The following is a 17114-nucleotide window of genomic DNA, read 5'->3' as shown; positions in this document are numbered from 1 at the left end:
ACTGGTGACGTATCGTATGATTTGGTGACATTATTACTTTTGATAACACCAATACGACTGGCCAATTCATCATATTTTTCAGTCAGTACTTTTACCTGATCATCGTTTTTAGTATCGCAAGCGTTAATTTGTTTTTGTATTTTACGTGTGGTTTCGTTCAATTTTTTAACGTCTGCTTTGATGGCATCGGGATCCTGTATTAGTTCTAATTGTTCAAGTCTGTCGGTCACTGTCTGAAAGTCTACTGTTTGTGTGTCCGTTTTTGTTTTAAGATCAGAGATTTCATCATGTAATTCGATGTTCAACTGTTTGATAGTATTAATTTCGTCTGATACTGTAGCAATATTGTTGTCTACGTATGTTTTTGCTTTCGTAAACAATTTACGCTTATCTTCCTGTCTCTGTGCAGTAATTGTTTCCATGACTTGTCGCTTTACTTTATTCTGTTCCTGTATAAATTTACGGTAACGCGTTTCACTGTTTTGTGGGTGGTGATTAAAACGTTCGTCAATTTGGCTGTTCTGTTGGTCAAATTTCGCGTCTACTTTTGCATCCAGTGTGCGCAAAAGTTCTGCTGACATTAATTTAAACTCGTCGCGTAACTGTGTTGCGTTTTCAGAGCATTGTTTAGCGACTGCACCAATTTCGTCTCTATGTAATTTAGTTGTGGCTGCATGTGTATTACTTAATTCTTGAGTCACAGATCTAATTTCTTCACTACTGCTCCTAGCACAAACCTTAATTTCCTCACGTAATTGTTCTTTAGTATCATGACATTGCGCGGCAACGGCTGTAATCTGTTCACTAAGTTGTTTGTTCTGTTCATTAAGTTGTTTGAAATTGTTATCTTGCGTATCATTGGACTGTTTGGAATTGTTGTCTAGTTTTTCATTAAGTTGTAGCAATAATGCCATAACTTGATCCATGCCAATATTACCTACTCTATTCTCTGTGCTGTTTGAAGGTGTACCTGCAATTGTCACGTCTTGTGTAATCATTTGGCATGGAGGTAAGATTCTTACCTCCATGTCATTTGGTCATTCTGTGATTCTGGAAAAGGTTTGCCAATCGGGTGTGCACTGTGGGTCTCTACCTCGGAATCAAATAAATCTGACGTATTTTACTACATTGTTCATCATCGTGAGAAAAATTTATCTGTTCACAATTCAAATTTTGCAAACCGGGTGTGTCAAACCGGGCAGCGTTCATTGTTTCGGAACGTGCCACGTCATCAATTGTTGCATTTACTCTGGACATAATTGCATTTGTTCGCTCATCATTAGGATCAAAATCAATACTAGTGATCGGTAGGCACTGAGTATCTGCAATTAGAGGACTATCACTATTACACTGTGTGTCGCAATTATTATCGGTCAAATTATTTGAGTTAGCTATTTCACTCATTGCACATCACGATGTACTGTTAAGAGTTTTTCATGGCATTTTCCACAAATCAAAATTAAGCACAAATAAAACAAAGACAAAGCGAATGGAACAAACACAGTTACAACAAAGACCAATAAATTGCTGATTATCTGTGAAAGAAAGAGTGACAAATTAGTAAATGCATTGCGCCAGATGCAAACTACATTTAAGTAAATAAGAGCAGATATATGACAACTTCTCAGAGATTCACAAAGAAATACGATCCTGGCCGGTTGTCGCCTAGTGTAACCTCCCCACAAAAATTAATAAATAATAATATGAATAATGAATGTGATTCTAATTTAGTGTAACCTCCCTACAGAAATTCATTCACATTTAATCTCCACACAAAATTTGTTTCCCATTTAATGTACCCACAAAATACTTTTCTCATTTAATGTAAGCTCGAAACAGAAAAATTCCTAAACCTCGTAATAAAAAAAAAAAAAATCAGTAACCTGGTAAATTTTGGACGACAGCAGTGCTGCGTCATGGCCCTGTAAGATCATTCTGAATAAAAAGCAAAAATTCTTACCTCAATAAAGTCGCCGACTATCTGCTCTTACAATAGCTTTTTCCGGCACAGCTCTGTGCAGTGCTGGCCCATACATTTGTCATTTATGAAAGGAAGCAACTGATTTTTTTCTTTTGCAACAATCGGAATGATCATGGATTGGAGAAATTAGTAAATTCTTTAAATTGAAATGAATGCTTGTTAGAAATTACTTTATATGACAAAGATTATTATTAGGACATTTTTTTAAAAAGATTTACATGGGAGTTCACATAACATTACTAGATATGCGCGAGGCTGCTTTTACCTTATACTATAACGCTCAGGCTCCGCCATCGCTGCACCACGACCGGCCCAGCCAACACGATACACCAGACTGCTCGCTAGCATCAACTTACTGCTGCACAGTTCCTACTGCATACAACACTGCTGTTTGGTCTCAGATTCTCTTATAGCTTACATATCGCAGGCAGCGCATACCTCTTACCAAGTGATCTTTGAACTGTTCAGCAACTATATCTTCTGAGTCGGGGGTCGGTAAAACGAAACAATTTGTAGTTATGTCGGATTGTCAAGAATAACCTCTACCCATACTATTTTGTAGGAACTACAGGCATCTATTTCAATTTCACTGCAAGGTAAATTACTTCTGACAAAGACAAGTACTTCACCACCAACTGTATTTAATCCTTCCTTTCAGAACACTGTTAGGTCGTTTGAAAAAATTTCGGGTGAACTTATTTCCGGATTTAGCCATCTTTCTGTACCTATAACTATTTGAGCTTCAGTGCTTTCTATTAGGGAGCTCTGGTTCTTTCCCAACATAGCTATGACAATTTACAAATACAGTACCGATTGTTGCTATAACTACCTTATTGGGTTTTACTTGTGCCCTTTTAGATGGACGCCCTCTCTGTGGTTTCCTGAGACCGTCTAACATAAAAAACCGCCCAGTCCCTTCCACACATCCTCCGTTACCCGTGTAGTCGCTTCCTGTGTGTAGTTATCTTGTGGTCTATTAAGCGGAACCAGGAAACTCACCACCCGATGGCGCAAGTAAGGAATCTGCAGCCTACACTAAGTCACAGAACCGCCTGAGCCCCCCAGTATGCACATTGAGTGCTTTCCTTCCCCTCCTTGGGTGCCATGTTCCTATGGGCCCCCATTACACGCGTAACAGTGGAGCGCCCAACTAGCAGCGAACCCACCTTCTGTGAATGCCCAGACCTTGCGGGCCAAGATGTTTCTTCTGGTACACTGTGGACGACTGCGTCCAGCTTAGAGACTTCGTCCGCTACAGATATCGCCCGAAATCGGTTCGTCAAACGAACTGGGGAGGCCCTACGATGGGACACTTGGAAACTGTTTTTCTGCCTGCTAAACTTTGGAATGATCTCCCACTCGACCATGGGTGAGGGATTAACCTCAGTGCAGGCAGTATCCGGGGCGGCCACAGCAGTGGACCGATTCGAAGATGTGTGGGACATGCTAGACATCCATCACATCCCCGCATCCAACCTCCACACAGTGATGCCCCTTAGCAGCAGCCTCAAGCTGTGTGGTGGAAGCCAGCACTGCCTGGAGATGTGAGCCAAGGGTCACTAACTCAACTGCATCTGCACACAGCAATCACAGTTTCTATCTATTACTGATGACACTCCTGTTTGAAGCTCATAAAAATATGTAGCAAACGAACAGTATATTCAGCTTATTAGCAGCAGGAACTCGATATGCTCTGCCACTAACGATCTAACCGACACTGAGTTGTTGTAACCAAAACAAACGAAAGTCTGTAAGATATGTGGGTCGATAACAACGGCGGTACTGTACACTACACTGTTATTAAAATAAAAGGTTATGCCCAGTAATCACTCAAATGCTCAAGAAATTAAAAAAAGAATCTAGTAACTACACAGATAACTAAAAATAAGTCCCTCCTCCTTGAAGCTCGTAAAAATATGTAACAAACGATCGGTGTACTCGCGTTATTAGCAACAGGAACTCGAGGTACTCTGTCACTAATGGTCTAACCGACATTTTCGAAGTTTTTGCACTAAATCTGTGAACTAGCTTTTTGTGTGATTTTCAGATTTCTTATTGATCTCTGAACTAATGCAAAAAGGTCTATTCTTTGTCATAGAGTCTACTGAGTAATACCAAATGTAGAAACTCGTAACAGTTTAGTGCGCCCATTTGCTACCAAAAAGTCTAAATGAAAAACGATGCAACGATTGGAATCGTAACTAGAATCAAGCTGTATAGTTTAATTTTAGCTACCAACGCTAATATTTGTAAGTTTTTCACAATAGTTTGGAGAGCAATTACAAATTCAGTCTTTCTATTACCTTTTAGTGGACACACCTGCTAAAAATGATGTACATAATGAACCATGAAATGTTTGGAACCGGTAACTACAACTGACCTGCATATCTAAAATCTAATTGTCAGTTCCACTCTTTTCCATGCTATGTTATAAATTTATAAAGGTCAGTTCTAGTTACTGATTTCACAAATTATTATTTCTCACCATCTTTACAGAAAGTACATGCAGTGGTATGTTGTACGATTTCTATTTCACTGTTACTTTATGCATTACTGCAATAAATATTTTTTTATTTGTTGCAGAAGTACGGAGAGGAACGAACCAATGGAAATTCTGAAAGAAACCAGTGAGAACACACTTTGTAAAAACGCAGGACATGCATACCTTAGAATCGACAAAAGAATTCACATACATAGGGAAAATCTACTGATCCATTTCAAAGAACATCACTTCCCAAAGTAGTAAACAGAATATTTCAAAAAATTAATATCTTTAAAAACCCAAAATGAAAACACAAGGACTACAAACCTTGGAAGTGGTTACCAGACTACACATGACTCACACCAGATAAAATAGCTGGAAAATTACAAACTATAGAATTTGTGCCTCAGAAATGACAATAAAATCGGCAGAAGTATAGCAAAAACATGGAAATGAAAAAAAAAGAAAATCGGCCACATATAAAGAAACTTACCACATGAACTTCCACAGGTGTGAAGTTGAAGGATGAGAAGAAGAACAGGGTAAGGACATAACAAGCAATAAGAACGTTAGGAGGTGAAACTATAATAAAATATGCAAAAACCAGAAAAATTTATCAAAAAATTAATAAGAGACACTAAATGCCAAACATGAAAGAGGTACCACCCAAATCAGTTCTTCCCCACCACCCCCTCTCACTCGGCAAAAATTTTAAAATAAAAGACGCAAGCCAGTGACAGAAACCCACACACACAAGGCAAAACAACCAACCCCTCGCCCCACCATAGCACCTAAAAAAATATTAAAATGACAGAAAAACCTCCTTCCAAGGAAATAAAAAAATGCCAAATCCACAGGCCACTGTAACAGAAAAAATAGCAGAAAATAAGAGAAAAATGTGAAACCCTCCAACATCTAACTAATAAAACAAGGCTTGTACATTTCACAGGCTATTCTCATAAATGCTATAAATACACAATTACCTTTAGAAATACTCTTCCTCCAACATTATTCATCCCAAAGGCCTTTCAACACTGAAATCCCTCTATTTTACAGCCTAACAAAGAGCTTTGCAGGTCCCCAATACCCTCAATAGTATCTCTAGATGCCCATGTCTCACAATCTTTAAATTGAATGTTATCATTTACATCCAAACGATGATAACCCTTGTGATACAATCCATTGTATTAAGCAGACCTATATGACATTATTACTGAACCTCCTTCGACACATTCTTCAATAAGAGATATTAACACTTTTTTCGTGTGATTTTGATTGACCCTAGATACAACATCAGCACATTCCCTGCAGAAACTGCTACTCCAAAAACCGGAAGCTCAACAACCTCATGTCCCCTTTCATCTTACCTCTCATCAAAATATGATTCTTCTACTTCAAATATAACCCCTCCCCCCCCCCTCCATGAAAACCAATCGACTACAGTACCACACATAACCCCTGTTTCGTGCAAGACAGATATAGAAGAATGTTCATAGCAAAAATAGTATGTTAATATGACTATTACTTCTAAATTCAGTCTCAGTCTTTCGAACCAGGATCCTCTGGGAATAGACCTCCAAATATTATTTCTTCTACACTACCATGTATATTCATCGGATGTTCTTGAAGCTGGAACTTTTGTCACCACGATGTAACTTCTGCATATACTGCACTTGCAAAATTCTCCAATAATTCCTCCTGAACAGACCGAGAAGGCCCAACGGTACCGACCGGCCGCCACGTCATCCTCAGGCCATAGGCGTCACTGGATGCGGGTATAGAAGGGCATGTGGCCAGCACAGGCTCTCCTGGCCGGATCTCAATTTCCGAGACCGGAGCCACTACTTCTCAATCTAGGAGCTCCTCATTTTGCCTCACAAGGGTTAAGTGCACCCCAGTTGCCAACAGCGCTCGGCAGACCGGATGGTCATCCGTCGAAGTGCTAGCCCAACCCGACAGCACTTAACTTCGGTGATATGACAGTAACAGGTGTTACACTGCGGCAAGGCTGTGTTGGCTCTCCAATAACACCTAATGATTATAAAAGTTTTGTAGTAGATTTACGATTAATCATTCCGTCAAGGACCATTTTCATTGTAAAGATAACTATCCAATCCACACTGAAAAGCAAAATGATATACATCAATATATGGAATTTGTGCATAATGAAGAAATTCAGAGAAACAATATTCATTGCAGTCTGTGACATAAAGAAAATAACATCACATGCTAAATCATTGCTCAAAACCGACCATTGGAATCGGACATTAAAACTGACCCAATTATTCATGAAGAAATACTTTCGAATACGTGTACTGTACTTGACACATTAAAAGTTTTTGTGGAGTATAATGATTAACGCTTTCTTGCGCTGCACTCGTCTTCCTAGTACACGAATATTTTGTAAATGTAAATACTTTTACTTCAAATGCGAAAGTGTTGAAGATTGCCATTTGTGGCTCAGATTTAGCAGCAATTGTCGAATTGGTTTCTTTTGTGTTGGGTAACGGTTTTATTGCTTTTGACGATTTATTATCATGTCCCTGAGATTTTTCCTTAAGCTACAAGTGTGTTGGCTTATTTGGTACATTAAATAATGTAGGTATTACATTCCACATAGGTTCCCTACGTTCAAGATTCACTGATTTGACTGAAAGGGCAACGAACAAAACTCCGATTTTTTGGGTAGATATACGTCTTTCTACAAAATGACCGGTCTTCTAGTGTTTACTAGCAATTTTTGTTATTAAAGGAAAGGACATTATTAACTAAATATCTGTATAGTAAAAGAGAATCGTAAATAAGTTGTCCCATAACGTATCTTTTCGTACTAGCTAGGGTCCTTAGGAATCTAAAGAATGACAAACGTGATGTCACTTCTTAGAGCAGCACATACATCCCTATTGTAGAAGCTATTTTATAGGTCAACATAAACATTAGATTTTGCACTCATCCGATCAGACGACATTATGTTCAGAATTGTCGCTTGCTGGTCGCTTGGGACACTTGGAACTATTATGTTAGACTGTGCTATAGCGTTTAAGTTTGCTTTTATCTAATATCATTGTATATCATACTTTCGCAAATTAAAGTAACTTCTGTGCTTTCCTGAACTACATGTGATTATTTATGCAGATAAGTTACGAGGCTATAATTTCATGCACTGATTTCCGTTTTTTGAGGAAACTTCAATAGTAATTATCAGAATATTTCTGATCTCAGCCCTAACTGTTTTCGACATGAATGTTTTCCTCGTCCTCTGCTCATCTTCTTTGACAGCTAATATTAGATGCGCCTATTCTTCTTCTTCTTCAGACATCTACATTCGTTCGACTAGTTGCAGAGGACAACGTCACACTGCCGCCGTAGACTTCGCTCTGCTGTGGCCAGTCGACAGAAAACACTTCTCTGCCGCTCTGGCGCCGCCGGTGCATCGCCGCAAATCCGTCGCCGTTCCACCATGGCTAAACTCGCTCTCCGAGAAATCAGATCAGTGTGAATTGTGCTTTACAATATATGATCGGGCAAAGATATGAACCTCACTTCGGCCAATCGTGAGTTTAGTGACTGCACATCTACATCTACGTCTACAGACATACTCCGTAAGCCACATTAAGGTGCATGACGGACGATACCCTGTATCGCTACAACCACTACTATAGTTCGAACCACGAACGATAGTGATCGAGTTTAGGCTTATTTTGCGCATCTGCGTCACGGATTCTCTCATAACCAGTGAACGTTCAGTAGTGTTCTCAGCGGTCTGCTGTGAATCTCGTAACCAATGCGAGTATCAAACGTGATCGTAGCGAGTTACTTAGTCAATTTTTATTCTATTTGTTGCGAGTTGTCATGGCTGATGGTGTTGATAAGCGACAAATTCTGCACAAGCAAGCAAGAGACGTAATTTGCAGTATATACACTTTCTGCAAGTGCAGAGTACGTGTTTGCGGTTACCGCAACCGTTGGTTGGGGCAGGCAACAATGCAACCGCATCCATGTTTCAAGCGAAAATAACCGCCATCGTTCGTGGATCGGACTATAGTCGTTTCGCCTCCAGTTCCACTCAGAGATAGAATGATGCAAAAACGACTATCTGTATGGCTCCATATGAGCCCTAATTGGCCGCGCGGAGTGGCCATGCAGTCGAGGTGCCACGTCACGGAGTGCGAGGCCCCTCCCGCCGGAGGTTCGAGTCCTCCCTCAAGCATAGGTGTGTGTGTTGTCCTTAGCATAAGTTAGTTTAAGTCGTGTGTAAGTCTAGGGACTGATGACCTTAGCAGGTTGGTCCCTTAGGAATTCACATACATTTGAACATTTGAGCCCTAATTTCTCATATCATATTTTTGTTTGCTTTTCTTACCCATCCACATTAACTTATATTTTTCTACATGTAGAACCAGCTGCCATTCATCACATCAAGTAGAAATTTTGTCCAAGTTTTCTTATATCATCCTACAGTCCCTCATCTTCGATTTCATCCTGTACCCCACAATGTCATCTGTAAATATCCGCATATTGCCACTAACACTGTCCGCCAGGTCACTCGCTCATTCCCAGTACAGATAACTATTTGTACAGGTCACAGGAGCACGTAATAACTTTGCCGTAATTTAGCATTCTTCTCGTTAATGTTTCTTTTAGTGTCCCTGGTATTTGATAAACAATATAAGAGGATGTCCATTATGTGAGCTCAAAATGGAGGCAGTGGGGGTCCAGCAAAATCTCACCAGATTTCATACGAGGAGGGGAGGTAATGAAATCTCGCATCAGCTTTTCATTACAGACAATATACATTATTATAACAGATAACATTTTGTTTCATTAAATTAATCCTGAGCATATACAGTACGAAAGTGCACACCAATCTTTATGGCCTCCACGAACTGAACTGGAAGCTTTACACCCGCCGTTGCCTGGAATTCCACAATTTGGAACAAGTGCCGCGAAATGTCATATTTCTTTTGAGAGTTCCCTGCCGTGCCGATCGCAATCACAGTGCATCATATGACCAATGTATTGTGTTCACCTTGAATTTATATGAAAACTTTTACAAGGCGTATGTTAAGTGGCTTGCAGACAGTTCTAAGCAAACATGCAAAGGAACGATTTTGCCTTTCGTTTGTAAGTCAATGTTCCATTGACATTTAACGTTTATTCTACTTGACCGTGATATTACTGCACTTGGCCTCCCTTGGCTATTATCAGAAACATGTGGCAATGTTACAGTAAACAAGTACAATGGTGATTAAGAAAAATGTATCGAACCTTGAATGCTTTCAGGGCAGCTCTGTGTATGCTGCCAAGTGGTTCAGCAAGTCCTCATAAAAAATCATCCCAGAAACTCACGATGAGGCAACCAGAACGTCCTCACTCGCAGATCAATAACATTGTGGTCGACTAATAATACATAAACAAAAGATCAACTTTTTTGGGATCCATCAAAATGGTTACTATTATTTCTATGGAGTCTTTTTGTCCACCTGTCCCTGTCTGTCCATCTGAATACTGCTCAGGGTTGGAATATTTAAAATAAAGTGTTTTTAATCATATTTTAAAGACACTGTTTAATACACTTTCCAAAGAAAACATGTTTTTATAAAGTGTTTTAATCAATGTATAAAACAAATATAATTATGGCAAAGCTAATGGACGATTTATTACATGGTTCTAACATCTGTGTATGTAATGTTACCCTATTAAACCCTGTTTTAACTACTTTAATGTTATACTTTTACCTTAGGAGACATTTGATGTATCACTCTGCATGTCATAGTGTGTATAACATTGTTGTAGTACATTCAATATGGCGGATTTTATAACCTAAATTTCTCATCCATAAAAAACTAAAATGAAGCTAAACACATCATATCCGGTATCAAACGAAAGGTGTGATAATAAGCACATTTCTAATATGCACATCATATATGGGAATATGTTTAATTCTTTCAAGTAAAATTGTAACTATTAAGCTGTGGTGTGTCCCATGATCACATGAAAACTACTGAACCTACTGAGATGACATCTTTTAACTTCTTCATAACAGATTGTGCATCAATTTAAGCTATATTTAATGATGGTATGATCACAGGAAGTTATATAAATATGAATATAAAATAAAAGAGTTTGTGAACAGTGCCCTCTTGTGCAATAAACTGTGTAAACTACATCATTGTATCTTTTACCAAACTGTAGATCTTAATAAAATCTACAAAAAAGTCAGTGAAATGACATTTTTCTCTTTTACAGTTCACCAACAATCACCATTTTCGCGTTTTGCAGTCACTGCGCCGAGTGGCTTCAGAAGTCAGATAAAAATGGCGCTTTTGGGTCAACCTCAACATGTGCTCTCAGAGACTTTTATGTAGATCTTCTTAATATCTACAATGTGGTGCTACATAATTCGATGTAGCTCATATGGGTTTGACAGTATATTGCAAACGTGTACACCCTGCACATGAAGCTGCCACACTAATTCATGCTGTAGTATGACACTGTTTTAAATAAATGTTTGAAGCATAAAAAAGTTTTAAACACACTTTCTTGCACAGATATGTATTAATATCACTTTATTTAATTTCTGTATAAATCAAGTTTTATTATCTATATATTTTCATTTTATTTTAATTATGTAAGAAGTGGGACCTTGAAAGGTCATTCTATGTGAAAGACCCACCTGCTGCACCACCCTTAATATACACTGAGGTGACAAAAGTAATTTACAGCGATATGCACTATATACATGGCGATAATATCGTATACACAAGGTATTAAAGGGCAGTGCATTGGCAGAGCTGTCATTTGTACTCAGCTTATTGTGGGCAAACGATCAAGACCAGCGATATCTGCATAGAGTCGTCAGTCCGAACAGACAAGCAACAATGCGTGAAATAGCCGCAGAAATCTATGTTGGACATATGACAAACGTATCCTATAGGATTGTGTGGCGAAATGCGGCGTTAATGGGCTATAGCAGCAGGCGACTGAATGAAAGCCTTTGTTAACAGTACAAAATCACCTGGAACGCCTCTTTTGGGCTTGTGCCCATATCGGTTGAACCCTAGATGACTGGAAAACCATGACCTGGCAAGATGAGTCTCGATTTTAGTTGGTAAGAACTGATTGTATGGTTTGAGTGTGGTGCAGAGCCCATGAAGTCATGGACCCAAGTAGTCAACAAGGGACTGTGTAAGTTAGTGGTGTTCCATGATGGTGTGGGCTGTGTTTACATGGAATGGACTGGATACTCTGATCCAATTGAACCGATCAGTGACTGAAAATGGTTATGTTCAGCTACTTGGAGACCACTTGCAACCATTCATAGACTTCTTGTTCACAAACAACAATGAAGTTTTTATTGATTACAATGCACCAGATCACCATGCCACAACTGCTCCCAGTTCGTTTTAAGAACATTCTGGACAGATTGAGTGAATAATTTGGCAACTCAGTTTGCTTGACATGAATTCCATAGAACATTTATGGGACATAATTAAGAGGCCAGTTTGGGCATGATATCTTGCGCTGGAAACACTTTTGCAATTACGGACAGCTATAGAGGCTGCATGGTTCAATATTTCTCCAGGGGTCTTCAAGCAGCTTGCTGAGAAATCCTTTAACAACTGCTCCAGCCTTTCTCATACACACAGATAATGAAATGAAGAGCATTCTTCGTGCATGTCAGCTCTGCTTTTTCATGCATTTGTACATTAATGCTTAATACAGAGTGACCGGTTAGGGTACAAATCTAAAATTTTATGATCAGAGATAAATCTGTGTCTTCAATTTCCATTTTTAAATAAAATTTTAATTTTTCGGATTCAACAAACAGAAAATACAATTTATTCAAATTAGTGAGGACAGAAATGAAATTGGCACCTCTTCAACTACTTCTGAACCCACAATTTATTGTAAGACACACTGAAATACAAGTTTTCTCAACTTTGTATGAAAATTGATCAAAATGTTGCAAAAATTATTTAATTGCTGGTGGCACCAAAAACAAATCAGTGTGAAAAACGCTGAAAATTAAACAAATGCAGACCTTTTTTAAAAAAAAGGGGGAATTTCATAAATCTAACTGCAAGAATTTTGCTCTCAGTATCCAGGAATAGCTAAATCAATGACACTACGATCTGTCCCTGGATGTCCACATGCGGAGGAGCAGCAATGAGATCTCCTTAAGACCATCGTAGATTTGCTGTGTTGGTGCTTCTGCTGAAAAATGCTGATGGTGTGAAGTTGTTCACACCTGCCATATCCTATCTGAAACCATATGTGAAGCTCCTAGACCTTGGATTCACTATATCTAGAATTGGCACATTTGTTTTCTTGCTCCACAGGAAAAGTAACACCTCCAAGCAGAAGAGGTACATTGTGATCATTCTCAATTAGCTCAGCCATCCACAAGCTGATCAACACATTGGATCATTTTTATGTGTCTCAATAATGTTTGTCGTGACTGTGCTGGCCGAAGTGGCCGTGCGGTTAAAGGCGCTGCAGTCTGGAACCGCAACACCGCTACGGTCGCAGGTTCGAATCCTGCCTCGGGCATGGATGTTTGTGATGTCCTTAGGTTAGTTAGGTTTAACTAGTTCTAAGTTCTAGGGGACTAATGACCTCCGCAGTTGAGTCCCATAGTGCTCAGAGCCATTTGAACCATTTTTTTGTCGTGACTGTCACCTCAGTTCTCAGTCCAGATAAAGATATTTATTTGTCTTAGGATGACAAAAAGTGTATTTCCATGGGATTAACAACATCAAACAAAGAGGCACCATTCCTCTTCTTTTTTTTTTTAATGTGAACATGACACAAATTCCAACCTACTGCTCACCTACCATCTGTCGGTGTAGAAAAGAGATGTGAATGGCAAACGAGTAAGCTTTTATAACCCCAATGTTTATTTCATTTAATCAGAAATGGAGGAAACTAAATTATGCTCTATTTCCACAACTGATTTTTAAAAAATGTAAAGAAAAATGCGCAAGAAATTGGAAGACAGATCAAAATCGTCTAGACAGTGGATGCGTATATGAAGGCAGCTTTTGCAGATAAATTTATTTCACAAGTTGCAGGGGAAACCCAACGACTGGTGAAGATATTTAGGATGGATGTGGAAAGCATAATTATCCTTTGACACTCATAACTCCTTGTTAAACACCGAAAAATACTTGTATGAGGATAGCAATTTCTCCACATGAGCAGCAGATAGTGACGTTAAGATTCATGGCAATAGGAAGGAACAACAGGGCTCTAGAATTTTCGGCTGTGGTTTAGAAATACACATTGCGTGTAATCATACATATTTATGCTGTCCTGAGGAATGATTTCTTGAAATTAAATAAAGTACAATATCAGCACCTCAATTCTGACAAGTTACATATTTGGATGTGTTTGAAACAAAGTATATTCTAAGAAATTATATGCATGGCCAATGAGCTATAGTTTAGTTTCTTTCTAAGTCGGGATTTTCAATTCCCTGGTGAAAGCTTCTTAAAAACCTGTTAAAGGCTTTTGCATCAGAATACAAACTCCATTCTGAATGTGTAGACAGGGTTTCAGTGTTTATCACGAAATTTTTACTTCTAGTATTGTGCTAGTGTATTCTACAGTTCACCTCTAAATCACTCTTGTTCTGAACCACAAACATTAGGAAGTAAAACAAATGATAATATCCCTATGCTCCTGGAGGCACTGCATTAAGATCTTTCATTATCATCTTACCACGTTATTCTGACCATACTCACCTTTAGAATAGGTAGGATTACTTTTTTTACTACACTGTCTCATAAGATTGTGTTATAGGACAGTGTTTTGTGAAAGTATACAAGCAATCCTCTGGCACAAGATCGAATAGATATTGTTACTTTGCTTTGCACTTTGCAGTAAACAGTCTCCAATGGTTTCCCATTTGCTAAAGGATCAACAATTCGTAATTTCTCTATTACAGAATTATAAACAGCTGCCTTCCTATATCTATAGCTTTATTCTCTGTTGTTAATTAATCTGCCATTTTAAAACTCACAATGCTCACACGGACAAGAAACATCTATGGAGCGAGCATTCAGATGCGCAGAATGAGAAATCTGTTCGCAACATTTCCTGTAGCTCAAGTCACATGGTTTCGTGATGTTACTGCTTTGCTGCTGTGAAACTTTGTATACGCATTTTACAGACATCTTAACCATTCTATACCAGGAACTGAAGTTGGCTTAAAGAGGTGAAGATCAATGGTATTGTGCATCTCCACCACTGTATCATATCTCATATTCCAGGTTATTTACGTTTCTTCAGTAACAAGGTAAGAAGCGGCAGCAAACTATTTTTTACATTTTCTACTGCACATATTCTTATTTATGGATCTCTGTCCTAATTAATTACATTACAATGCATTGTACATGGTAGTGAATTGTCACAAGAAGACAATGCCTTTGAAACTATGAAATTATTACAGAAAATATGGTAAGCAATTTGCACCACCTTCTTGTTCGTTATTATTTTCAGTTTTTCTTAATTACCCTTCTGCTTTTTATGGACAAGTAAAATCTCTATACCAATTTTTCGCCATCTCATCAGAATAGTAAAAACATACACTACACAAATAAAATAAAATAATAGATCAGCGCTTGAATTTGGCAGTAAGAAATTAGTGACAGCCAACAATATTATTTTGGTTTTCTATTACACTGCTTCATATTATCAAATCTGTTCTAATTAATTACATTACAATGACACTGTATAGGAAACTGTCTCATGCAGAAATATTTAGATACACTCACAGGCTTGAGAACTTGCATAAATGGGAGGAAATCAGACTGTCACGTATAAATTTTATCTGCATATGAATATAGCACCAGTAAATATACACCGACTGGCATTTTCCTCAAACACACTTACAAATTGATCTAGCACTTGTCTCATAGCCGGCCGGCGTGGCCGTGTGGTTCTAGGCGCCACAGTTCGGAACCGAGCGACCACTATGGTCGCAGGTTCGAATCCTGCCTCAGGCATGGATGTGTGTGATGTCCTTAGGTTAGTTAGGTTTAATTAGCTCTAAGTCCTAGGAAACTGATGACCTCAGAAGTTAAGTCGCATAGTGCTCAGAGCCATTTGAACCATTTTGAACTTGTCTCATAAACACACGACCATACAACTGCAGAAATTATCTCTACAATACAAGACTTTATATTACTCTGTTTCGATATTTTTCTACGTATAAAATGCCTTGTATCAATATGACATTTACAAATATACATTTTATTTTATCCACATTGGTTTCATTTCATATTTGTAAGGGAACTGATAATTCGGTGATGAGTGCTCATAAACCCAAAGCCAACACACACACACACATACACTTATACAAGTGTTAAATACACCTATAAAAAGTATCTGGGCAACCTTTTATAAACTATAAAATTGGATAAGAATTTTTGACTTTAACCCTCTCCAGTTCCTAGATTTTTTTTATTAGCTGGAACTTTCTGCACTTCACTTACAGGTGCCATTTAGTTGATCAGGTTGATGTTCTCCAAAAAAAATTTTGGAATCATTTTATACCAAAAAAGTTCATTTTTCTGTCTGTTTCAAGTTTTACCATGGTAGGGTGTTACTTGAAACAGAAAGTATTTTGGTAACAAATTTTACCTTAAAAGCATTTTAGAATACATGAGACACAAGGATAGTTATCAAATGTCAGAGAAAGATTATTGTATGTTTTGATAGCACATCATAACAATAATAAATAACATCTAGAGGAAATATTCGATGGAAATTAAAATGAAATCACATTGTCAACTTTTACAATAAGTTCATTTCAAATGACAAACTAATAATTCATACGACGTGCCCCTAAGAGAACTAAGTCATGAAATTAGTACAAATAAATTAAATCCATTATATAAAATATTAAAATAAGTGAGACGACAGAGATAAGTGAAAAATAAGGGTATAGAAAATGAAATCATATTTTCCAGTACATAGCTATTATAAGCTCGAAAACTAAATTATTTAGTTATGTTCGAAAGACCACACTGTCCCAGAAGTTCATTGCAGTTCAACTGGGAAGCAGTATTTTCCCTTTCTTACAAACAATGGTTTCACCTCACACTCAGTATCGTCAACATTCACCATACTTACATCATCTTCAATCGGAAATAAAGATACGTTAAATGCTTTTGTAGACTTCCTCATAAATTTAAGTGTATTTGCAATCCCATAAATGTTAAAAACTTGTACAATGAAGTTTTTAATTCCTACTTTCTTTGTTTGTTCATCATCTTCAAGTTATCCCACATTGAACAAGTTATTAAAAAAAATGTTGTATAAAATCAGCATATGCTGATAATAAAATATTATTGAAATCATTTGTTTCACCATGAACCAGTTGACCTTCGTTTTACTCACTTGCAAATCAAACTTTAGCCGTATGAAAGAAGTTCCCAGAGTGTTCTTTTAATAGAATCACATTCCTTGTATTCAATAATGATTCACATTCATTGTATTCAACAATTTTTCAAATTACCCCATTTTACAGTACTTCTATTTACATTCATAGCAACGACTATACTGCACCAAAGCTGTTACTAAAACTCAAACGCCCAGAAATGTATATAAAACAATGTGAATATATGTAATATTCAAGTTTCACTA

This window comes from Schistocerca serialis, chromosome 1 (assembly GCF_023864345.2).
Source record: "Schistocerca serialis cubense isolate TAMUIC-IGC-003099 chromosome 1, iqSchSeri2.2, whole genome shotgun sequence".
Taxonomy (NCBI): domain Eukaryota; kingdom Metazoa; phylum Arthropoda; class Insecta; order Orthoptera; family Acrididae; genus Schistocerca; species Schistocerca serialis.
The sequence above is the reverse complement of the archived record's forward strand: the minus strand, read 5'-3'. Positions refer to the sequence as shown.